This window comes from Strix uralensis, chromosome 6, assembly GCF_047716275.1.
Source record: "Strix uralensis isolate ZFMK-TIS-50842 chromosome 6, bStrUra1, whole genome shotgun sequence".
In the NCBI taxonomy this organism is placed as follows: Eukaryota; Metazoa; Chordata; class Aves; order Strigiformes; family Strigidae; genus Strix; species Strix uralensis.
In genome coordinates this window covers 43,507,204-43,533,963 of record NC_133977.1, presented here as the reverse complement: position 1 = coordinate 43,533,963, position 26,760 = coordinate 43,507,204, and the positions used below count along the sequence as shown (strand labels likewise).

Here is a 26,760-nt window from a genome sequence, read left to right as displayed (position 1 = left end):
ATTCCTGGCTAACTTCCTGGACTTCCCACAATTCTTGGGTCTCCCACACCTTTATACCTCAACCTCAGACTGACCCCCCACCCCTCTGCCTGGGACTCGTACCTTTTTGGCCTCCACCTCTGGCAGGGACTCTATAATTTATTTGGCCTCCCACACTTTTTCAGTTTCTACCTTTGTCTGGGACCCCACCCCTTTTTGGATTCTGCTTTTGACTGGGCCTCCCACACCTTTTTTGGCCTCTACTTTGGCCGGGCCTCCCAATTCTTTTTGGCTGGTCCTCCCACATCTTTTTCTGTGGGGCTCCCACACCTTTTTGGGCCTCCCATGCCTTTTTGTCCTTAACCCCTGTCTGGGCCTCCTACACCTTTTAACCTCTATTTTGACTGAGTCACACCTTTTTTGGCCTGCCCCAGCTTTTTGGCCTCTATTTTGACTGGGCCTCCCACACCTTTTTCAGTTTCCCACACCTTTTTGGCCTCAACTTCTTCTGGGCCTCACACACCTTTTTGGCCTCTACTTTGACTGGGCCTCCCACAGCTTTTTGTCCTCCCATGCTTTTTTTGTCTCTGCCTTTGTTTGGGTCTCCACACCTCTTCCCCAGCCACACATTTTTTTCCGAGCCTCACAGACATTTTCATTTATCAGGTGTCTGTTCCTTTGATAGTGTTTGCCCCTCCAATTTTGTCAATGTATTCCTCATTCTCTCTTGGACTTGTATTTTCTTTTTGTCTCCCCATGTCCTTGTTCTGCTGAGTCAAAGAAGAGACGTATCCGGGCAGCAGATATTCTTTATTGCAGCGCTGGGCACATGGGGGATCGCTCCACCAAACATGTGCAACCCAGTCACTTCACCTCTGACTATTTATCCCCCCCAATTGTACATATTCATTACATTTCTCGGAAAATGTTTACATATTCAATACTTTTCCTGGAACTACTTTACATACATGAATGTCTATTTGCGCAGCCGCACTACCGGTCTTTGGTGGTCTTCAGGGGTCCTCTGGTGGTCGTTCATAGTCTTCCTCACTTGTCCTTTTGTTGAACCCCTTAGTTTGCGCTTGCGCACTTAATTTCTTAGCTAATTATTTTATATTTTCTTTAGACGGCCTTGAAAGTTACCCACTCAGCTTCAATATATCACTGAGTTGGCGTCAAACATTAACAGCAGGATACACACTTTGCTCGTTATCTGTGAGGCAGGATACATTCATTACAAAAGTTGACAGAGTGTTTCTACATGAGTAGTCTTCAAGGCTAACAGGATATATGCATCGACTCATTGTTTAAGATAACAAGATACTTAATCAAACACACAAGAATTTCAACATAACTATGACAATTTTGTCCCCTGTATCAAGTCCCCCCTTTTCTTTACAGTTTGCAAATTCTTTTGCAATCATACTGCCCCATTATGTTTGAGGGATCTCGCAAAATACTTTCCCGTTTCTACCTGATGTTTGATCTCATTCTGTTTCCAAACTTCATAATCATTCTTGGCGCTTTGGCAGCACCACAGGGAACACTTAAGTATTATGCAAAGTAGTATTCCCAATCCTATTATAATCAATATTGTAACGAAAATTTGTTTTAGCCATTTTAAATTTGGCAACCATGCGGTTAGTTTCTCCCACAATTCCTGGAATCCCCAGGAAGTATCGTCCTTTGTTATTTCATGTAATATTTTACTTTGCCTCCATATTTCATCTAAATCTGTAGCAATTTGTCCACTTAAATCTATATACATACAACAGCTTGTATTTATAACTGTACACACTCCTCCTTGTGATGCTAATAACAGGTCCAACGCCATTCTATTCTGTTGCACCACTTGGGCCAAGCTCTTTATCTCTAACTGTTGTGCTCTTATTATATCTATTGTCTGATTTTCAATTCTTTCTACTACTGCTGAGATATTAATTATGGCTTTTTCTAATTCACTCACTCCCAACCATGGGAGAAACCATCTAGCAAAGGAGTGAAATGCTGTTTGTCTCTTTACTAGAGGATTTTCAACCTCTCGCTTAGTCTTATGAATATGTGTACGAACCCATCCTCTTGGCGGGTGATCATGTATAGTCATATTGGGTACTACTGCCCCTAAAGTACACTTTCCCATCCAGTTTTTAGGTAAAACTTTCCATGCTGTGTTGTTACACAACCAATACCATCCCTTCCCTTCCGGGACTGGCCAAATGGTAGTGTTGAGAAAGGTTGAAGCCCTAATATTAAAAGTTTCGTTACACATGGTATGATTTCCTACATACACTGTATCTTCGCATCCTCCCACTTTATCCAATCCCTTGGGTGGATTACACCTCTGTACACACTTACAGTAAGGAATTTCTGCTACAGGGCTAGAGATTTCAAGGGACTGTGGTTTATATGTCTCCTCTGGCCAAGAGGTATTCCCCCAAAAATTTTTCCATGATTCATTGCCTGGGATAGGAATGCCAATTAACGAAATCTCTTTCCCACTATGTTCTGGCATATGCGTACATATCCAACAGTCAGTTTTGTTTAAAGCTTGTGAAATGCCCTGGGTCAAGGCAAAATGAAAATTTGGATTCCATCGGGCATCACCTGATTCAAAAGTCACTAGGATCTGGAGAACCGCAATCTGGTAGGTCCAATGGGTGTAGTAATCCATGGCTTCTCCGGAGCCTTTTTTATTCTCGAATAGTGGATCCAAGCTGATTGTTCCTTAATCTTCACCGCAGTGTAGGTCGTCAATAACACCTGGTATGGCCCGTCCCACTTCTCCTCCAGCGGGTGTCCTGAAAAATTCTTTACATATACATAATCACCAGGTACAAAAACGTGAACTGGTTGATCCAACCCCCTCGCCCGGGTTCCTAAGACATATTTATGAATTCTCTCTAATTGATTTTGGAGAGATTTCATATATTCACACAGGTATCCTTCTCCTAACTGGGTCAGGTCTTCTCCCCCGAATTGGAACTGATATGGCCTTCCATACAACATTTCAAAAGGACTAAAGTTCTCCTTGGTTCTCGGCTTTGTTCGTATTCTGAGTAATGCTAATGGCAAGACTTGTGGCCAAGTCAAGTTAGTCTCTTGGCTAATTTTCGCAATTTGCTGCTTAACAAGATGATTCATCTTTTCTACTTGCCCACTCGCCTGTGGCCTATAAGGGGTATGTAATTGCCAATCTATCTTTAAAATCTTTCCTATCTGTTGAACTATTTTTGCACAAAAATGCGAACCCCTATCTGAAGATATCGTTGCTGGGACCCCAAAACGGGGAATTATTTCATTCAATAGCATCTTGGTTACTTCCCTGGCTTTATTAGTTCTACAAGGGTAAGCTTCTGGCCAGCCCGAAAAAGTATCTGTCATTACTAGAAGGTATCTGAACCCCCCTTTTCTTGGGAGTTCAGAAAAATCAATTTGCCACTGTTGTCCCGGATAATTCCCTTTGCCAATCGTCCCTAGCTTTACTCGATTGGTTGTACTTGGGTTATTACGCTGGCAAACTTCACATTGTTGTGTGACCTGTTTTGTTATTGTATACAAATTTCGCCCCACTAAACTTTTTGTTAATTCTTTATATAGAGCATCCGCTCCCCAATGGGTTTTATTGTGTTCTTTCATCACCAGTGACCATATCATAACGGATGGGATCACTACTCGATTGTCTTCCAATCGAGCCCAGCCTCCCGATTCCTGCTTACCTTTTAAATCCTCAATTAACTTTAAGTCCTCTTTGGAATATTTAGGTGATTGCCCATTACTCACAAGCTCGATTTTACCGTCTGGTATTAGGGAGCAAATTTGTGCTTCTTCCGCTACTCGCCTGGCTTCATAATCTGCCAGTCGGTTTCCTTTTTCTGGTTCTGTGTTTCCCTTTTGATGTCCTTTACAGTGCATTATGGCCACCTTTTCTGGGTGGTTAATTGCTTCTAATAGCTTCAAAATTTCTTCTGCGTGTTTAATTTGCTTCTTTTGTGTTGTCAATAGTCCTCTTTCCTTCCAAATAGCACCATGTGCATGTACCACACCAAATGCATACTTTGAGTCTGTCCAAATGTTCACTCTCCTTCCTTTAGCTAATTCCAGTGCTCTTGTAAGGGCAATGATTTCGGCTTTCTGTGCTGAAGTTCCTGCAGGTAGGGGTTTAGCCTCAATTACTTGTTGGGTGGTAGTTATTGCATAGCCCGCTCTCCGTTGTCCCTGTCTCACAAAGCTGCTTCCGTCGGTGTACCAAGATTCTTCAGCATCTTCCAAAGGTTCTTCCTGTAGGTCAGGTCGGCTAGAATAGGTGGCTTCAATGGTTTCCAGACAGTCATGGGATACAGGTTCTTCTTGGGTTTCACTGAGAAAAGAAGCTGGATTCACAATGTTAGTGACCACAATTTCTACATCATCTTGTTCTACCAGAATGGCCTGATATTTTAGGAACCTCTGCGGTGAGAGCCAGTGATTCCCTTTTTGTTCCAAAACTGCGGAGACGGTGTGTGAGACCATCACAGTCATTTTCTGTCCTAAGGTAAATTTCCGGGCTTCTTGAATATTAATCACCACCGCAGCCACTGCTCGGAGGCATCCTGGCCATCCTTTGCTCACCTCATCAAGCTGTTTGGAGAAGAATGCTACCGCCCGTTTGTATGGACCAAGTTTCTGGGCCAATACCCCAAGGGCCATTCCCTGTCTTTCGTGGGAGAACAGCCAAAATGGCTTGGAAATATCAGGCAGGCCGAGAGCCGGGGCTCTCATTAGTTCGTGTTTAAGCCGCTTAAATGCTATTCTGGCTTCGTTAGTCCAATTAATTTTTGACTGACTTTCCTTTGCCAAGTCATATAAGGGTTTTGCCAGCATACCATAATTATATATCCAAAGTCGACACCAACCTGTCATTCCCAAAAACGTCCGTAATTCCTTCACCGTTTGAGGTTCCGGGGTACGACAAATCGCTTCTTTCCGTTCACTCCCGAGCTCTCGCTGTCCTTTAGAGATTTCCAATCCCAAATATGTCACACGTTGTTGAATCATCTGGGCTTTCTGTTGGGAAACTCGATACCCACTCAATCCCAGGAAATTAAGAAGTTCAACAGTCCATACCACACATTCTTCCCTAGTCTCGGTGGCTATCAAGAGATCATCCACATATTGTAATAAAACTCCCTTACCATCTGGAGGAGTCCATGCTTCGAGCTCTTTTGCCAATTGATTCCCAAAAAGCGTGGGACTATTTTTGAAACCTTGGGGTAACACAGTCCAAGTTAGTTGTGTTCTTCTTCCTGAATCAGGGTTTTCCCATTCAAAGGCAAATAGTTTTTGGCTTTCTTCAGCCAGCGGGAGGCAGAAGAAGGCATCTTTTAAGTCCAGCACGGTAAACCAGAGCAAATTATCATTCAGCTTTGTGAGTAATGTGTATGGATTAGCTACTACAGGATGTATATCCTCAACAATTTTGTTTATTGCCCTTAGGTCCTGAACCAATCTATAACTTTTTCCATCTGCCTTCTTGACTGGTAATATCGGAGTGTTATACTCAGACTCGCATTCTGTTAATAATCCGTACTGTATGAATCGATCTATTATTTCTTTTATTCCTTTCCTATCTTCCAGCTTTAGAGGGTACTGTTTGATCCTTATCGGCATCGCATTTGATTTTAACTTAATCACAATAGGGTTAGCATTCTTAGCTCTTCCAGGGGCCTCAGTTGCCCATACCCCTGGGTATACTGAATCAGTAATTTCTGGAGGTATCTCCAAAGCCGACTGCGTCTGCAGCAGGGCTAGACTTAAAACTTCAGTTAATTGTTTTTCTTTTACTTGAAATTCTACTTTTCCCCCCTGAAAGGTAATCCTTGCTCCCATCTGTTCCAATAAATCTCGACCTAACAACGGTTTTGGGGAATTCGGTAAATATAAGAATCTATGTATTCCTATTTGTTTCCCCAGTTTGTAACTAAGGGGTTTTAGAAAATAAGCTTTTTCGGATTGACCAGTAGCCCCAATCACTGTTACAAATTCCTTATCTTCAGGAATCAACCTCTGATTTAACACTGAATATGATGCCCCGGTATCAATAAGGAAATCTATTTCCTGTTTTTCTTTCCCTAGCTCAAGTTTAACCAGCGGATCCGCTAGGGTGGATTCCCCCGGTTCCCTTCATTGATCAGAATCTACGTGTGCCACTACTAAAGATTTCTTAGCCAATTTAGGACACTGTCCTTTCCAGTGTCCTGTCTCCTTACAATAGGCACACTGATCCGATCGCAAGGCTTGACGTGTCTCATTTCCCTTGTGCAGCTGCCCCTTGGGAGGTTTCCTTTTCGGTCCCTCCAGGGCAGCTATAGTCGCCTCTGCTATTACCTTGCCCATTTTGTATCTGTTTTGTTCTTCTCTATTTCTATAAATTCTCCAGGCTTCCTCTAACAATTTCTCTAAATCTCTGATTTCAGGTTCTTTCAATTTTTGAAGTTTTCTCCTAATATCTTCTGAGGATTGTCCCAAAAACAGGGAAACTAATTGCTGTTTTCCTGTATCCGATGATGGATCTAATGTAGTAAACTTTCTCATGGCTGTCCTCAGCCTATCAAGAAATTCTGTGGGAGTTTCTGTTTGACCCTGTTTTATTTCATACAAATTTGACCAATTAACTGTCTTAGGTATTGCCGTTTCAATACCTAACCTAATCCATTCTTGGTATTTTTTCAGTAGTCGATATTCTTGGTCATTATTCGGATCCCAATTGGGGTCGTCCCTAGGCACGTGAACTTCCACTGTACCGGGAAGGGTTCCGGCAGTGATCTGAATCTGAACCTGGGTACGAGCACTTTTGATTATCAACTGCTTTTCAGTTTCTGTTAATGCATCCAGCATCAAATCTATGTCCCTCCAGTCCGGGTCCTGATTTTTAACAATCAGTTCAAATCTCTTAGCTACTCCTTCAGGATCATCCCGATATCCTTTCACAAGTTCCTTCCAGGTATCCAAATCATTCATAGAAAAGGGAATTTTAATCCTAGTAGGTCCGGTGGTCCCCACTGCCTGTCGTAGAGGCGCTTGAATCACCGGACCCATTTTACTCCGGGCACGAGTGGAGATTGGGGAAAACCCCACATTTCCCGAGCCTCCACTACTTGTTCCTTCGCCTGGGTCCTCTAAATCCTCACCCTCGGCTGGTTCTACTAGGGGTTCCGAGGATCGAGGTGGAGGAACATAATCTTCCAATCTATCCTCTACCTCTTTCAACTTAACACATCTCTGTCCAATACTACAAGCCGAACAACATCTCTTTAACCTTCCCCCACTTCTTCTGTTCTCTTTCTCCATAGCCAACACTAAGGGGTCTTGGGGAGCTAAGTTAATTCCACACTCCTTCTGCCACTCCGGATGATTTCTCAAAGTAAAAAACATGTCAGCATACATAACTTCATCCCATTTCCCTTCTCGTCTTAAAAATAACATCAATTGCAACAAGGTATCATAATGTAAAGTTCCGTGGAGAGGCCATTTCTGACCCTCTTCTAACTTATATAGTGGCCACCATTGATTACAATACTTTATCAAAGTTTTCTTATTCACATTTCCCCCTGGAGTCCCTCCCAGCTCTTTCCAATGATCCAGGGCACAGCCTAAAGGGCTTTTCTTTAAAACCCCCCCGCTTTGTTTTCCTCCCATAACTCTAACAATTCTAGACAATACACCAAACAGGACAGATTTTACAACGACAATAACAACACAAAATTATCAAAATGACAAAAATTATAACAACACCAAACACCACGTACCAATATATCCCGGCAACCATTAATCATGTATCCGCAAATCCGAGTCCAATTCCCAGTTCAGTTTCCAGGTCCGATATTTAAAAGTACAATTTATACCAAATACAAATGTATGCTTAGTAGTCCAAACATACAAACATATGCTATCCCGCATAGGCTGTCCCTATGTCTTACGGAAAGCTTTCCAAACGACCGGTTCCCAAAATAAACCAAACAAAAAGAATACCTGTCCCGTTTGAGGTAGATGGAGTCCTTGTCTGCTCCTGCAACGATCCGGATGAGGCGAGGAGTCCCTCCGGGAAAATCAAATCCCGGGGGTACCCAAGGGAGTCCTGTTCTCAGCGGGTCTTGCAGCCGAGCAGAGAGGGTCCCATCTGGGGTGCCAGATTGAGTCAAAGAAGAGACGTATCCGGGCAGCAGATATTCTTTATTGCAGCGCTGGGCACATGGGGGATCGCTCCACCAAACATGTGCAACCCAGTCACTTCACCTCTGACTATTTATCCCCCCCAATTGTACATATTCATTACATTTCTCGGAAAATGTTTACATATTCAATACTTTTCCTGGAACTACTTTACATACATGAATGTCTATTTGCGCAGCCGCACTACCGGTCTTTGGTGGTCTTCAGGGGTCCTCTGGTGGTCGTTCATAGTCTTCCTCACTTGTCCTTTTGTTGAACCCCTTAGTTTGCGCTTGCGCACTTAATTTCTTAGCTAATTATTTTATATTTTCTTTAGACGGCCTTGAAAGTTACCCACTCAGCTTCAATATATCACTGAGTTGGCGTCAAACATTAACAGCAGGATACACACTTTGCTCGTTATCTGTGAGGCAGGATACATTCATTACAAAAGTTGACAGAGTGTTTCTACATGAGTAGTCTTCAAGGCTAACAGGATATATGCATCGACTCATTGTTTAAGATAACAAGATACTTAATCAAACACACAAGAATTTCAACATAACTATGACAATTTTGTCCCCTGTATCACTGCCAAAATATTTTGATCTCCTAAAATCTCTGGATCTCCCAAACTGTGTCTGCCTTCACTTTTCTCTTGGCCTCACATAGTTTTTGGCTGCTGTCTCTCAGCTTCTGTCACTCTCCTGGTCTAACAGTTTCTGGGCCACCATCCCTTGGGACAACACTCTCTGGCCCTCCTACCACTAGTGTCACGTGTCCTGAGACTGGTCCCTCAGTGGGTGCTGAATTACATCCCATGGAAGGTCTTTTTGGGCCTCTACTCTTGTTCTCAGTCCTTGTGCTTCCCCTGCTTTTTCAGCCTCCAGTTCAATCTCAGCGTCTCACATGTTTTTGGCCACCCCTACTCTTTGGGCCTCCAACTTTCCTTGGTCTGCCAAACTTCTTTTGCCTCCTTAAATTCTCTGGGCCTCCCAAACTTTGTGTGCCTCCCTCTCTCTCACAGCCTCCAGCCCTCTTTCGGCCTCCACTTTTTGGAACAACAATCTTGGGGCCTCCTACTGCTGGTCTCATGTCAGGTCACATGGTGGATCTCAAAACAGATCCCACAATGCTGTGGGAAGTGCCACTGGGCCTCCCACTCTCTCTGATTTCCACAGTTTTTTGACCTCCTACACTCTCTGGGACTCCTGTTTTTCCTTAGCCTCACGCCTTTCTTGGTCTCACACTCTCTGGGCCTCCACTCCCTGAGCCTGTCAGATCCCACAGCAGGTCTAGTGATGGGTTCCATCATGACAGGGTCACATCATGGGTCCCACCATCAGCCCAACAGTGGGTCCCCCAGTGGGTCCTACTGCAGATCCCATGGCAGGTCCAGTGGTGGGAGCCACAGTGGGTCAGCCTTCCCTTCTCTGTGCCTGTTCAGCCACTGTTTACTCCTTCTGGAGTATCCTACTAAAAAAACCCCTTAAATTATGTACATTGAAATAATGCTTATTGAAATAATGATAGAAACATCTTTGGGGATTTTCAAATAATTTTTTCTTCCCATTTAGATGACCTAAATGACCTGCCTGATGCCAGTGAAACCCACTGTCCTCAACATCAGAAACCAGTACTTGGGGACCAGTCAGCCAGAACTAGGCCAGTACTTCACACCTCTTTTTTTATGACCTTGGTGCTTTATTTTGTTCAGCTGTCTTATACTTCCTTGGGGAAGGCAGCCCCTGGCCTACAGCTGATCACCCAAAGACCCCCTCTCTAATTACGTTTCAGCTCATAAATGATGGAACAGTCACAGCCCGTCATGTCTACCATCCACAGTGCGTGAGCCTGGCACGCTGGCTTCGTGCCATCAGCGTTTGGGTATACAGAGACCCAGACCTCAAGGCTGAATGGCCTTTACTGCGTTTTCCTGAAATTTGATATCCTAATTAAGGCTTTCTTCCACTTCCTAGTTAATGAAAAGGAATTTGTATTGCAAGGTAGTATATGTCACTGCTGAATGACTTGAATTCAATGCAAGAAGCATTACGGGTGAAATCCTGTCCCTGCCAGCTCTGGGGAGCTCTGGGGGCATTAACGATCTGCTCTTCCTAATGAAAACGATGAGCCAGCCAGCACATCTGTGTAGTGCAGAGCAGTATATCTGGAGGATGCAGTGCTATTTTGATAACATGCATGTTAACAGCTTTTCTTCTCTCTCTAAGAAGGATTGGAAAAGGGCAAGGAGGATGGAAGGAGGATGGAGAGCAGAGCAGTCTCTCATCCCTGCACGCATAAACCCCGGCATGGATGCAGGTTGGGGCTGATGTACGCAGCAGCCTCAGCATCTCCCCAGGGCTTTTATCTGGTCGTGGTGTTGTTGGATTTCTGCTTACACAAAACAAAAAGACAGGGTTTTGTCACTCTTCATGTTTCTGTTAACATACAGGTCATGCCTCCTCCCTGCTGAAAAGTGATCAGGCCCCTCATCTTCTGAGCCCTCCCAGTTCCTCCAGTCCCACAGCTCCTGCTCAGCTCTTTGCAAGATGAGGAAGCAGAAAAACCCACATCTCATCTTTCCAGTACACTCTTGAGCCAACCACTGCCCAAGCCTGCCTGGCTCGATGGCACATCTAATCTTACGGAAACAGCCTGGGTGAGAAATGAAACAGTCCGGAAAGCGTACATGTGCTCTGTGCCTGGAAGTCAGATCAGCATGTCTCAGGAGTGCGCAGCTGAGACTTCAGTAATATTTATTTTTTTCCCTAGAAAAGAATTATGTAAGAAGACTAGAAAGATACAAATAACATGTCTTTAAAATTTTGAGGAAAATAAGTATTCAAGCAAGAAAAAAAAAGGGAGGGAAAGGATGGGAAGGAAAATGTCTCTAGGATCATGCGTTATTACTCCCCATATCTAACGGAATCTCCAAAGCGAGTGATGGAGCAAGTAGTGGAAGAGCTGCTTGGAAAAGTCTGACCTCAAGGGGAGAGGTTCACACGCAGGGACCAAGGCTCCTGCTCCTGCCCACATGAAAAGCAGGGGCAGGGGGAAAAGGCATTGCAGGAATTTCAATTTAGATCTCACCAGAAGTCCTTTGAACTGAAAGTAATAACAAGGAACTGGGTACTAGTGTCTTTGTGATAAAGGATATTGCTAGTTGTTAATATTTTATATGTTGTTTCAGGGTAACTAAGATTGTTTCTCCCTCCTTTCTCCTACAGAATAACCCTAAAACTGCCAGAAGGAAACCCCAAATATCTTTGATTTGAACACTTGCGGGGTAGGCACTCAAAGAAATGAGTTAAGTTATGATTGATTTTTCTCTTTTAAAACAAATGAAGTTGGGAACAGAAGTTCACGGTGTGGCAGCAGAGCATTGTCCCATGCGTATGCCTGCCACGTGACCTGTTGATGGCAAATGCAAGCTAGCTATTAAGCTTATCTCCCAGCTGCTAAATATAGAAACATATGTATATATACTGTCAGGTGGATAATGCCTGGGAGTTTTGCGATTTGACACAAAAATGACATATCTGAGGATTCAAAACTTCTAGTTTTGTTCTACACACTGCATGAAAGGTTTCTTTTTCTACCTTTTAAGCATTTCTTTCTCCTGCAGTTGAGAAATCCCAATAGACAATTGCTTGAATCAACACTACTGAAACCGAAAGAGCAGGCACAGCATAATTCTGCTCCCCTTTTTTTGGGGGGAACTGTTTCTTATTTTTGTTGAGGCGGAGTTCACAAACACCTATGCGAGCATAAAACCAGAAGAGGTTAGAAAAAAAAAAAAGAGCATGAATAGAGACTCTCAATATATCTAAGATCAAAACAGTGGCCAGAACAAGAGAAAAACATAATGTGAGGGAAATGTGCTGGAGAGGAAAGGTCTTGAGAGGGTGGAAAAGTTTCTGTATCTAGGCTCTGTTGGGTTAGAGCCCAAAGAACGAGTTATTCAAAGGATACGGGAAAAGATAGCTCTTGCAAATGGAGCAGAGATTTAGGACATACAGGACGTCAACTTGCAAAAAAAGAGCATTTTCAATACAATTTTGTTGGACCTTAGTTAAGAGAGATTCAGAAATTGGAAGCATTTGAAATGTAGTGTCGTTTAAAAAAACAAATGTTGAGAATTCCAAATATAGCAAAAGGAAAAGATAATGTAAATGTGCGTGGAGAAGTCCTAGGAAATTACAAAGGAAGAAGAAAGGTGGAAGGAATGGGAAAAGTGCAAGTAAGAGACTTCGAAGAACAGATGGAGCTGAGGGTCACTCTAACAAGATTAACAGTGATTAGACAATTGAGCAGAAATCTCATTTATTGCGCACTGACCTTTGAACTGAGGTTGTTGGGGGTTAAAGCAGAAGCTAATTGCCTTTGAGGACTTCGCTTTGGCACAATAGCTGGGTGATGTGTGAGGGTGGGATTCCTCCACCTCCACTGGCTTCCCAGCACCCCAGGAGCGGCAGCGGGCAGTGAGGAGCAGGGATGAGTTAAAGTTTCTTTTAAACAAAAGAAAACTCTTTCAGCCCTAACTCTTAGCAGAGCAGTATATCATAGCAACGTTGGGGTGAAGCGAGTAGAAGAAAATATACTTGGGTGTTTGGACTCCAGAACATCCTTGTATTTGTTCGCTTAGAAACTGGTGGTGTATGAAATTAAAGTATTGAGGTGGATGGGCAGCTCATCTATGGGTGAAGATGCACCAGTGAGTTTTGGAATATTTTCTGATATGATTTTCCATCATGATGGGATGCAGAACCTTCTAATTTCCTTGGGTTGTCTTTTTTTTCCTCTTTTTTTCTTTCATCCTCCAGTTTCTTGCCAGAGCGTGTTAGCGTGTTGCAGTACTTGTACAGGCAGTACAGTGCCAGGTGCAGTGGAGGTGAGGGTGCTGTGTGCTGCTCCAGGCTGAGAGGAGAATAAACTCAACTTAATGTTTAGGTTTTTACTACTGGGGAAAACATAGATATTACAATACAGGAGGCCCAAGATGTGTTTATGCAAGAGAAATTAAACTGCTCATTTACATCAAAAATAGCATACAAAGAATAATAAACAACCACTGTACTGGAAAATGTGCAGTGAAGAAAAATATACCCTGTATATATCCTGCACAGACAGCAGGAGTATATAGGTATACTAATAGATTTTTACAATCTCTGTATTTTATTATTCCATGAAACATGACTACACTGAGTTATGTTGACTCATGTTGAATTAATTATTAATACAATACCCAAAAGGTTTTGATGAACCGATTAAATTTTCAGCAGACACTTACCATTTCCTGCCACAGACTTGGAGCAGGTAGGACTGGGAAAAAGAAGCCCCAGCAAGACTGAAATTTGAACAGGGAATTGCACAAAACCCACCAAAACCTCATCTGTTTGCCCAAGTCGCAGAAGAAAGGTCTCTTCCTCAGTGTGGAGAGGGCAGAGATGCATTAATCACAAGTGTCCAGGCTGTAAGTACAAATCTCATCAGGTCGTACAATATTACTCTGATTTTCTGCCCTTGCAGATAATAGATGTATAGTGATTACAATACAAATCAATTCACTTTCAAGAATATGCATGTAATACCGCCAAAACCATTGTTATCCTGAAGGTGAAACCTTTTAGGAAAACATTAGCTTGTTTTCAGATAATCTGCTGCAACCGAGGAGTGGGGAGCTGGCAGTTTGCAAATCGTAGGAAAGCTGAAAATTGTGCTATGGGCATGGAACCGAATCTCAGAGCATGTAATAGATAATTAGAAAGTCTCTGCCCTCGTGGAAATCTGATTTTACAAGGAGTTACTGGGATTTTAAATATCAGAGCTACTGGGAAAGTTCAGCAGCCTACTTTAGTATAACACAGGATAAAAATGTGTGCAAGGGTGGAGGAGAGGGATTAGTGCATGTATATGAGATATTGTAGGAGAACACCAATTACTGGAAAATTACATTTTCCAGGAGACTAAAGTAATCTTTTTACCCATATTGCAAACATATTATAAATGTGCTTTGAAATATTATGACTTCAAAAAGTGCATTTTAAGAGTAAAAATCCCACAGTATCAGGAGTGCTTCCTTCATGTTTTTGCACATCCATCTCTACATAACAAATAGCAGCAGTCACTGCACGTGATTTCTACTTAAAAGCAAGAAACGGGAAGCATAAAATGACCAGAGTTGGGTTGCAAAGCTAAGAAACGGTGGGAAAGACAAGAATTTAGCTCTGATCTGATGGGTGCACAGATCATGTTCCTGCAGGCATTGGTCAGGGGGAACTGCTCTTGCAGATGGAGGTAGCGGGAGGTCAGGCTGGGATCAGGCAGCCGCAGAAGGGGCTCAGAGCTCAGCGAGAGCTTTAAAGGGAATCTGGAGTGACAGGTTGTAAATATTGTATTTAATAATTAATGGAACATTCTGTAAACTATAAAGTGATGCCAGGATCGGCCTAATTGCCACTTCGAGAGCAGTAACCTGGAGGGGTAAGCTTGGTGAGCAGGGGATGTGGATTACAGGGACCACCAGCAGCAAAGCTTGCAAGGGGAAAGCAAAACAACAAATTCTGGGCAGGATCTTTATGCACGCAAAGGCCTTTTTATTTATTTAAATGCAAAATCAGGCCGATTTCCCAAATCTGCAACAGCAGTTTTTCTCTCTTGAACATGCCACTCTTACTTGTAGGATGAAGCAGAAGATCTGCTTGTGGTGTCACCAGCTCTTGGGGGGGAAGCACGGACTGTGCCACATTTCACCCTTCCTTGGTGGGCACGGGCCAAGCACTTGTGTGACTTGTGCTGCCACAGCATTCTGGGTATGTCCCATGCTATTTATTCCCTTCCTTTTCACAGCTAATTGGAGCAATGAAGAACAGGGTAACTAAAATGGCACTTTTCCACTCAAAGCTTTGCTACTGGCAAATGTCAGTGGATTTTCCTCCTCCTGCAACACTTTACTGCTCATTTTTATTAACTAAAATAGACTGGAGTTTACCTAGTCTTAGTAAGCAGTGCTTGCTCTTCCATCTAAATAGCTTTCTCCAAATCTTGACCTCGCTGTCTCTCCAGAAGGGGCTTGCAGGCAGCTGCCCGCCACCCCAAGCTCTGTTCAGTACAAATGCAGCTGATGAGCAACAAGGCAACAGCACAATTTTGGCACATAATCTGTTATTTGAATGAAACAGAGATGGCTTTGGAAAGGCAGATAATCGACTGCCCTGCCGCGTAGCACTACAGCAGGAGGTTGTAGCATGGGTGGATGTTGGGGAGTCCAACCCAGGGCTTGACCATGGTCTTCCCAATTCCTTCTGGGATAATATGAGCACAGGTCTGATGGGGAGCGGCTGAGGGAACTGGGGGGGTTTAGTCTGGAGAAGAGGAGGCTGAGGGGAGACCTCATCACCCTCTACAACTCCCTGACAGGAGGGTGCAGAGAGGGGGGGAGTCTCTTGAACCAAGGAACAAGCGCCAGGACAAGAGGGAATGGCCTCAAGCTGCGCCAGGGCAGGGTCAGACTGGCTCTTAGGAAGTATTTCTTTGCAGAAGGGGTTGTTGGGCGTTGGAATGGGCTGCCCAGGGCAGGGGGGGAGTCCCCATCCCTGGAGGGGTTGAAGAGTCAGGTTGACCCAGTGCTGAGGGATCTGGTGGAGTTGGGAACGGTCAGTGTGAGGTTAATTGTTGGACTGGAGGATCTTCAAGGTCTTTTCCAACCTCGATGATTCTGTGATCTCCCTTCAGTGGGGATTAGGTTTGGATTTCCTTTGCTCAAGAAGAAGCAATGATGTTGCCCATGCAGCCGGCGGCACCCGCCGTGCACACACATACCACGCAGGTAAGGAGGTCGGTGTGTGCTCCCATGTGCTGCTCTGCATGGTGATGAGTTCAGCTCCGGCGTTTTGAATGCCTTTGCTCTAGCCGAGCCATAAATTACTGAAAGGGTAAACTTTATGGGAAGGAATGTGCAAGCTATTAAATAGCTTTTTGGGATATAAACCAGAGCAAAACCAAAGCTTTTGACTGCTGAGTGCATGGCTTGCCACAAGGGTGTTGCTCCCTGTGAACATGATACAATGAGAAGAGTGGTTCTTCTCCGGTGACAAGTTATGTGATATGACAAGAAGAAAGATTAAACAAACTGCTGTACAAAACCCAAAATTAATGCTTTTGTGCGATAGGAATACGAACTATTTCTCTGAGTATGTGGGAGTGCTGTTTGCACGGGCACTGTTTTTGCTGTGTTTGGGGTTAAAAGATTTGTGGATCTGCAAATGAGGTGGTGCAGGGTCTTATTTTAGGTGCAACCCAGAGCCTGAGCTCCTCCTAGGGCAGCAGGTGCAGGGTGGCTGTACATTGTGGCAGTGGTTTGGGGGCTTTTTTTAGCATTGCTGGTTTAATTTGAAGAGGAGATGCCATAGGAAGCAGTAAGTCAGAGCAGTGAGCTGTCTTGGCTGGCAGTGTCCCGGGGACATGCCACAGTGCCTCTTGGAGGGGGTGATGTGTCCAAAGCCATGCAGCTCTGGGTGCAAGAATTGCTTGGGGAGCACAGAGCATGCGGAGAAAGGAAAAAAGCCCTGAAGTTGTAGCCCCTCTTAATGGGCTTCAACACAGAACAGTTTGCCAGCGGAGCAGGCAGCTATCATTTCAGTATGTGTTTGTCATCTGCAGGTGGAAGACTCGGGGAAAAAAGAAACCCGTAATTCTCATATGGTTTTCAGTGCAAACTGCGTGTGGCTAAAACCTGCCATTTCTATGAAGTTAATGGTTACAATTTTGAAATTGCTCTTGTGCCACGTGGAGCTTGCAAACGCACCCCGTGCCCACCCCCTGCAAACCTGGTACGTGTGTCCTCCTGGGAAAGACGTGTCCTTCCGAGCTGTTTCTCCTGCCAGCTTAAGGGACTGCAAACATCTCAGGCCAGGACTGCACATTGATCCTTCTCTTAATTTATCATAGCCTAATTAGCATGAGGATAATTTGAAGAGGAGGAACACATTGCTGTGCCAGGGGAGGGGAGCAGAGCTGGGCACAAGCCTCTGTGCACGTAAAACCTGCTCGGGGAGCTTGGGAGGCTCCGAATTAAGACACTGTTGAGTTTTTCCAAAGCACTCTGCTAAGAGGGTCCCAGCTCTGTATAAAATGTTTAAATATTAATTGGGATACGGCCGACAGTGCAGGTGTCTTCCTCCTCTCTCTTCCCACGCCTCTCTCATGAGGTTGCTTGGCTGTTCCTGTGCTTTCCTCCTCCGACTTGCTGAATATTTCATACAGAGTGATTCAGCTGTGCACAGTCAGCTGGGAGGTCTGCAAGAGATGTGCCTGAGCATAAAGTAAAACTCCAAAGTTAGGGAGAGGAAAGACCTTGCTCCAAAGTCCTGTTTAGTTCTTGACCCCTCTGCAGAGGGGTGAGTGCTTTGAGCTGTGTCCCAGGGATGCTCCTGGTGACTGCAGGGGAAAGAGAAGAACTGTAGTTGCATCTAATAGAGTTGATCCTCTGTATAAAGTAATCATACTTTCACTAGTCAGAGAGAGAGATTGCACATCAATAATTGTGTAATTCTGCTCTTTCTGACCACAGAGGACTAATTCCAAGAACAGATATTTTAGGGGCTGGGATCAGTGCAATAGGAGTGACAGGGAACACACTGCCCACCAGCGTAATCTGAATGCTGGGCATGAGGGTTTGCTCCCAGCAGGTAAAAGCGTTGTTTACACCCTTTTCCTCAAAGCAGAGGATCCTTGTTAATCCCCCTGGATGAGTCACACCCCAATATGTTGCACAATAAAATTGTATAAGGATTTTTTAGGACTAATCTGTCTGGGTGATGCTGTGTGAGTGTGTGTGTGGGGGAGAAAGTTCTACTCTCCATAATACTAAACGAAAATAATGTATTAATCTGACACTGATGTGTGGATTACATGCATTTCCCTCAGAAAAGGGACATCACCTATACTGAATATCAGTATATCCACCCATAAATTGTAAGCAGTGCCTGAGTGGCACAGCACTGCAGACCAGAAGAGCCGGTGCAAGGTACCACTGCAAAGGTGTTTCCTGTCCCACCTGCACCAGCTCTCTGCACTTTGGCTCAGCACCCCCTATTATCCCTGTCCAAGATCATCATCGGTCCAAACCGATGGAACCAGCATCCCTTTGAGGCCTGAGACCTGGGTAGCTACAAGGACGATGCACAGGCCCTGTGTCCCCCAGGTCAGGTGTGTGCCGGTGCCTGTCCTGCCCTGAGGGCCTCTGTCCCTGCTGCTCGTGGAGAGACGTGGCCACGCACCTTGCTGGGACCCAGGTGTGCTCACACGGCTCCCCGCTCCCCACAGCGAGACACGAGATATCCTGCTGAGAGGGTTTCCTGCTCAGCCTGTGCACGGCCCAGGGGAGCAGCTCGAAGTGTGGGTTAACGCACGGTGTGCCTGGGGAACCGCGTTTCGGTTCAAACGCACAGATAAGAAACGCTTCACATCTGACTTTGAGGAAACAGGGAGGAAAATGCTTTCCCTAGGTTAAAAAAAATACCATTAAAGCATTGAAAAATCTTTCTGTTCCCTGTTTGTTTTGACAGTGTTCATTTTTTTCCTTTGTTTTCTGAAATTTTAATGATCTGCAAAACACTTTCTGCAGGAGTTGTTTCGGTTTTAAGCAAGCTGCACAAACTCTGCTCAAGGCTGATATTTGAGCATGCTCAAGTCCCACATGGAGCGAGAGCGTACCAGGGAGAGATGGATTCCAGATGTTTGCAGCTGTCACGTGGTAACAGTTGATTTTATAAGTAATAGAGTTCCTTGAGTATCTGATTTTGGCAGCGATCTCCACTTTTGTCTAAAGAGAAATGGCACAGGAAGTTAGAAAGTACAAGACAAAGGAGTATTTTTAGCTAACTCAGCTGTGAAACTGCATAGACAGGCAGGATTGGAGAAGCGGGACTGGGACATGCCAAGGGCACTTGCTCAGGTTCCTGCTGGTCAGGGCAGAAAATTAATGCTCCTTTCCTTTGCAATCTCTCCCAGCTTTCAGCAGCGAGCGTTTCGTCATGAGTTGTACCTAGACGAGCCCTTGGACAAGTTACTGTCCATGAATTTGCCTCACTCTTTCCTGGTCCTGTCTTGTGGGTGCACCAAGATCACCAGAAGGTCCCTGCCATCATTCCCAGCTCCATCCCAACCGCTTCCTAACAACCCATTTGTTATTTTTCCTATCACTGAAGTGACATCTTCTGAGAATGGGGCTTGTTCAGTGCAGGTCCCTTTCCTGAGATGAAAACCAGCTCTTTTGCAGGGTTTGGCACTTCCCCAAACCAACATGGAGTTCATACATAGCTGCCTTTCAGCGTTTAGTCCTGTGGTTGAGCCTAGACTCAGACCTAGTAGTGGTAAGCTGCTGTCCGCACATTTTTCATGTTCTTTTTAAAGATGTATTTTTTCATGTTTGACAAACTCTGACCCTGAGTAAGTATGGCCATTCAGGAGTAGTTATTGGGTAGTTGTGCTTTGCTTTTTTTGAATAACAGAAATTTTTCTTTGGAGCGGGCAGTAATTAGCTGGAAACAGTGAGAGGGCATTTTAAGCATGATTTAGCAACGTTTCTATACTGCCTGCGGTCTTTGCTTAGGTTAAAAATAGCCATTCCCCAACCTCCACTATTACTTTGAAGAAGGTTAATAGCTGCTCTGCAAGAACCTTGTGCTTAACCTGCATGGCCCTCTCTAAGCAGTGCAGAACATTTTCCTGAGCTGCCACGCATCCCCCTCCGTACACAGCAGCATCGATCCTTGGGTAGTACCTACACTGTGTCCACTAAAATGTCTGCAGCATGTCCTGCCTATGCACTCACCAGGCTGAGGCTATTCATGTGCCAGGAGAGGGGAGCAGAGGATTTTTCTCGTGCAGGCGCAGGGCGTCAAGCACCACCAGAGTTTTGGCCTCAGTGCAGATAACGCTGCTCCATAAGATGGAACGTGGTTACGTGGATTGATGGTAAATCCTCTGAAAAGAAGCACCCTTTGTGGAAACAGGGCTTATAACAATGATGGGGCTTTTGTGAAAAATACCTAAGTGAATGAATCTGCCCTCTGCAATTTCTGTAATGTTATCTAGAACTTGAGAGAAGTTTTTTTTAAAAAATCAATTATTTGACAAAGAAATAAATGTGGGAGAATACTTGTCCAATATATTATTTGCTTGAATAAAAATGCATTTTATTAGGGCAAAAGCATTAAAAATACATTAAAATATTTCAGTATAAATAGAATGAATAGGTTTTAAAATTTCCCCAAATTGCACATTCATATCTTCATATGCATAGGAACTTCTTCTTTGGGGTTGACCCAGCGCTGAGGGATCTGGTGGAGTTGAGAACAGTCAGTGTGAGGTTAATGGTTGGACTAGAGGATCTTCAAGGGCTTTTCCAACCTTGATGATTCTGTGATTTGAGTTCTTTGATTAATATTGTAATTAAATGTACATAAAAGGCACAAGAAGTGTGTAGAAAATAAATGAATAGAACTCTGGAAAAGAAAATTGCAAATTATGGAAAACAGACACTACAGGCAGTTCAGCAACCTGTTTGTCAGAGTGGATTGCTCTTCACAACACATTTTTGTTATTTTAACTAGACCATCCTGATGTTTAATAAGCTTCTGGGCCTTCTTTGTGCTCCCAGGCTAGTGCCAGGTAAGTGGAGCTTGGAGAAGCTTCGCTGGTAGAGTAGCTTTGGGTAAGACTGGTCCTAGCCACAGGGTTTATTTCCACTACTTTTGGTAATACAGGTAAATGCCACTGATGTAAATGCTGCACAACCTGGATCCAAAACATCTGATGTACAGAAATGTGAGTGATGATTTTGTGCATCAGCAGAATAGAAAAATAAACTGGCCCATCACTTGTCTATGGGAAGAGGAGCCAGATCTGCTTTTTGGATTCGCGTAGCTGTATTGCCTCTGATGGCTGCTGGGTATGAAAAGGAGCAGCAGTGTTTCATTGGAGAGGGGAATGGGTCTGTGCACAGAGGTGTCATTTTTATGTAAGTCCTTCAAATGCAGAAGAGTTCCTCGACCACATCCTTCACTGGAGAAAATCACTGAACCCCTAGTAAAAGGTGTGTACTGGTGGGGAATATGGCATCTGAGCATCCCTGCCACTCCATCCCGCCTGCTGCGTCGTGTGAAGAATATAAACCACAACCAGAGTTCTTGAAATTGCAGTTGATTTACGTTCTCTGTATGTATTTTTAAAATAGCCATATGGGAACAGTGTTCTGCTGAGAACCAGCATGCTTCAGCGCCAGGACTGCAGGTGTATGAGAGAGGAGTTGCTAGAACAGAGCCAAACCTTTTGCCTGCCCCATGTTGCAGTTCCTGTGCAGAAAGTGATGCAAGCATCCTGGGTGCGGGGGTGAGGGCCTGAAGGCAGCACTAGATCTTGCTGGGGCCAGTGGTGACACTGATCTGTTCCTCCGAGTGACAGGGTGATCTTGAGACACTGCTTTCCCACCACAGTACCAACCTGCTGCCAGAGCTGCTCACCAAACACCTTGTGTCATGGTAACACCTTCCATCGTGGTAGCACTTTGCGTGGTGGTGGCACCTTGCATGGTGGTGGCAGCTTCCATTGTGGTGGCAACTTCCATCACAGTAGCACCTTGCATGATGGTGGCACCTTCCATCATGGTGGTACCTTCCATCATGGTGGTACCTTCCATCGTGGTAACAGCTTGCGTGATGGTGGCACCTTCCATCATGGTGGTACCTTCTATGGTGGTAACACCTTGCATGATGGTGGCACCCTCCATTGTGGTGGCACCTTCCATTGTGGTGGCACCTTGCATAGTGGTAGCACCTTCCATCATGGTGGCACCTTGTGTGGTGGTGGCACCTTGCATAGTGGTAACACCTTCCATCGTGGTGGCACCTTACCTGGTGGTGTCAGCTTCCATCATGGTGTCAGCTTCCATCATGGTGGCACCTTCCATCGTGGTGGCACCTTGCGTGGTGGTGGCACCTTCCATCGTGGTGGCTCAGCCTCACCAAGCAATGTGGGCAAAGGCAAGGCTTTTAATGCAAATGTTCACCAGCATGAAGCAAGGTAAGGTCAGGAGAGCAACAAAAGTTGCTCTGACTTTAGCTTCTCACCCATGGGTTTTACTTTAAAAAGAATTTATTCAACCTGAAAATTATTTCTTTACATATACTGCCTGTGCTGGCCTTGAGGGAATAAGTACAGCTAGAGACAAAATAAAGTGTGCATGCAAAAAATACATAAAACAATGAATAACATAGAGGATGTCAACTTGATTTTTAGAGATTGCTGTAATGTCTCTGTCCCGAGACATTTGGGGAGGGGGAAGACAAAGTGAGAAACACGCTTTAGGGTATTTTTGCTGTCACCTTGTTAAAGGAATTGATTTATGATATGCATTTGAACTAGATGGGGCTGGCTTTATTTCACATGTTTGATAAAACATGGTTTTTTAGATATAAGGAAGGAATAAAACAGATAAGGAAAATCTCTGTTTTTTTTTTTTTTTCTTTTTTCATGTGCTAGAATAAGAGAGAATTAGGTGAACTAGGATGCAAAGTAGTTAAAATGTGCAGAAAAAGGAGTTTTCTTTCGAGTAAAATGTAGTAACCTGAGGACTAACGTGCCATCTGATGTTATGAAGATGAAGTGTTCAGCTGGCTCTCATGAGAATAACTAGAGTATCATGTACATCGGTAAGCAGCTGAAAATGGATGGCGCGCTCCATGCTTCAGAATATATATACCTATATCCCTATACATCCGTGTGTGTATATCTATATATCACTGGATGTCCAAGTATCTTCCACAAATGTACTGCTGCTTTTTTATCCGTCCTGTGGGTTTAACATGATCTGCTAAAATATGTGAGTGCAAGCTATGGGGCAGACCCATATAGCTTACAATGCCGGGCAAAGTGTTGAAGACCACCTAGATGATGGGCTGGCTCATTGTTTGGGTGTCATGAGAAAGCGGCAGTTTAATACACTGGAAATAACCATTTGAAATCAATCTAGCAGTGGGGATTGCGTGCTTGCTTTAATTCATTCCTGAAAAAGAGGTGGGAGATCCCCGGCACCTCTGTTTGACCCACCCTGGGCAGCAGTGCCTTGGGGCTGTGAGGGACCCACAGCTCAGAGGCTGGCTGGGCTCTCCCAGCCCTCCCAGTAAGGCTCTGGCCTCGCTGGAGGTGACGTACCCACAGATCAGATGCCCCAGTAGCGTTTTCTGGGTGAGTCGCATTGGAATTGGCTCTGTATTACGAATTTCAATCATCTGATGCTTCAGCATAATGGATCACACCAGAGAAGGTAAAAAATGGTGACATCTTTCCAACACACCATGCTCAAGGGGATACCTGTTTTAAACTGCTGAATTAATCAGCTCAACGGGGCATGTTTCAGAGGCCATGTGCTTTTCCCAACCAGAGGTGGGAAACGTACATCCATAATTGAAATTTATTTCACCTCTCTAGTCTCCTGTAGCATTATGGGATTTTTTTTATTTATTATTTTTGCAGGTCTGAAGGGCAAGCTTTAGTAATGCTTTGTGGTGCACGTGTCATGTCTATCACAACAGCCTCAAGAACCTGCAGCAACAAATATCATACTAACATGTTATCTGTGTTTTATCACTTTGGAGCACTACAACAAAATAACTATAAGGAAACAAGACAAAAAAATGCATCAAGTAAGTTAAAATCCCTGGACAGTTTGCCTGTGCAGCCAGGGTCACGTTTTGGGTGTACATTAGGAAAACCCAAACACAAAAACCCTTCTCATCACGTTCAGGTTTTTTCCCTGTGAGGACAGGACCAGAAACGTCGTTAGTTTGTGGCTGGTGGGACCCACAATCTCTTGGCTGGGAGGTGCACAGGGGCACGGTCAGAGCCCTGTGGGCTGTAATCTTGCCTTGATCCCACCAAACAACCCACATCAGGCCAGGATGAGGAAAATTCACGTTTGTGTGGCTTGTTTCCAGCATCGTACGGGCAGGGGTGTGAAATGGTGATATAAATCCCAGGGATTTTGGAGGTTGTAATGTGAAATTCTGGCATCAAACTGAATGGGTCAGGACTCCATCCCATGCACTGAATCTAAACTTGCACCACTGTGGCATGCGACAGTTTTGTAAAAATAAATGCAGTGTTACAGATGACAGAGTTCCCTGTGGATTTGCTGTTTCGGATGTGGGCAGCTCAGGCTTAATGCTGGAAAGGCTATAAATATGATTTTCTCCAGCTTTTCCTTTCCTGCAAGCCTGACGAGCAGTCGGTCCTCCCGGCAGCTCCTCCGGCTCTTGCTCATGGCTCCAGCTGAGCTCGTCCCGGCAGAGCGAGGTGTGCCCACGTCTGCCAACCCCTCGCTGTCCCGCCAAGCCAGCATGCTGACAACAGCATCTCCTTCCAATATCCAGGTGGAAAAATAACTCTGGTGTCAGCAGGGCTTTGCTGACAGGCTGGGCAATACACAGGGGCAGTGGAGAGTCACTCTTGGCCTCAGATGGTTCCTACCACGCTCAACCAGGGTGTTGTACGGATACAGTCCTCAACTCCTTATCGCTAATAACCTCCTAGGTGACACCACGTTCAAGAAATTCTGTGTGTTTACTGAAAAAATCATTGGTTGATGAATAGAGTATAAAAGGGGGCCAGAAGGGTGATGGCATATTAATACTTTATAAGGTTAAGAAAAGCCATAATGATTATCTAGTCTGAACTCCTGTGTAAAACATGCCTGGGGACTTTTCTATTTGAACTAAAGCTTTAAGTTTAGAAAGAAAAAAATACCCCTTCAAATCAGAAGATATCTCAATGGTTGTTTCAGTGGTTAATAACCTACACCGCTAAAAATGTGCTTTTAATTCAAACCTGAATTTTAATCTTGCAGGCACCGGGTTGTGCGTACTTTCATCTGTCTGACCAGGGAGCCCTCTATTATCACATTTAAATTCCAGAAGTAATTAGAGGCTGCGAGCGGATCCTTTCTTAACCTTCTTTTCGTTAAGGAAAACAAATTGGGTTCCTGGCATCTTTCATTATCAGGCAAGCTCCTCCATCGTCCCCACGGCTCTCCTCTGAAACTACTCCAATTTAACGATATCCATCACGGCTGGTGGATGTTGCCTTCTACTTACTGTATCTAGGGGGTCCTGGCTGTGGAAAAAATCAGTTCAGAGTAATTCCCATTGAAAACAAAGAAAGTTTCTCATTGCAAGATGGTTTTTGTGTCATCCTGGTCAATTTTGTTATATGACTGGCTGGAAACACTGTCCCTGGAAAAAGGTGTGGTTTGCACGTGTCCTGGTCAGAGACCCTTTAACCGCACAGGGAGAGATGCCCACCACACATGGGGGGCTGCAGGTGAGCGGGGGCTCCCTGGGTTGGACCTCTGAGCTGTGGCGCAGGACCGACGCTGTTTCTCGGGGGGTGTTGTCCTGTGGGAATAACCTGGGGTCATCCACAGAAGGTCCTGAGAAATTTCCCATTCTGTTGACTCTGAATCCTACATTGCGGCAAAAAACCCACACAGAGAAATGTAAAACATAAAAGCTTCAATTATGAACAAGGAATAATCTGATGCGTAAGTGCGTTGGGGCTGCAGTAGTCAGCATGGAAGGTCGTGGTGGGCGTACATTGAGGAAAAGTAGGACGGTGTTGCAAAATCTTATGGATTACATTGAAGAATGCAGCTTTGCCAAAAACCCATAAGGCTGCTGTTCTTGGTGCAGCACGGGCTGGTGTCCCTCGGCACGGCGTCAGGTCTTCAAACCATTGCCTGTGCAGGGTGCTGGGGAACAGCAACATCCCAGGGAAACAAACCCAGGGAAGAAAGGTTTGCAGCTCTCCTAAATGCGCTCAGTTTGGTTAAAAATAAGGCCGAGAATCAAAACCACCCATCATTCGGGTAGGGCCACCAGAGGGTTGGCTGTCCAGCCAGAGGGCACAGCTGGCACGCACGTCTCTCGCCTGGAGACGGCTGTGCCACCTCCGCCTGCCAAAGCCATCGCTGTCACCCGCGCAGCCACAGGGGCAGCTCCTGCACCTTGCACAGCTCTGTGCAGCTCTCCAGTCATAGGTTTGCTATTGCCAGGAAAAGACAAGGCTTTGTTTTGAGTCACCCGCCGTGCTAGTGGAAGTCACACGTTCCAGGTCAAGCGCGTTTGCGCTGGGGAGAGATTGATTTGTAAATTAGTTGAGGGGGAATATTCCTCTCCGATGTGATACGCTGCGTCGTGCATGGAGGAAATACACAATCAGCCAGCCCCAGGCTTGTGCATCGTTGTCATAGAGACCTCGTAATCGCAGCTCTCTCAAGGAGCTATAGGCGTGTAGGTATATAATGCACACCACGGAGCGCGACGGCACATTGAGTTACCCGGGCTCACGCAGGAGGAAAGCTGAAAGCAGGGAACTCGCTTGTCATTTAAAATGCAGATGGTGCTATTAAAACCAAAAGTGACTAAAAGTAAGGAAAGAGAGGCGTTAAAATGAAAATGAAGTGTCTCAAATTTGCTTTGATATGATGATACAAGCTGACTTTTGATTGCAGTTCTTGCATCCCAGTGGTAATCG

At 44.8% G+C, this 26,760-nt stretch overlaps 1 long non-coding RNA gene across 1 annotated transcript; it reads right to left on the bottom strand.

Moving 5' to 3' along the window:
* Nucleotides 1-770: 770 nt before the first annotated feature.
* Nucleotides 771-8,739, bottom strand: LOC141945510 (uncharacterized). Its single transcript, XR_012629534.1, has 2 exons — nucleotides 7,764-8,739; nucleotides 771-2,787 (listed from the first exon to the last, which is right to left on the bottom strand). It is a non-coding gene; the product is annotated as an uncharacterized LOC141945510 (long non-coding RNA).
* Nucleotides 8,740-26,760: the final 18,021 nt, after the last annotated feature.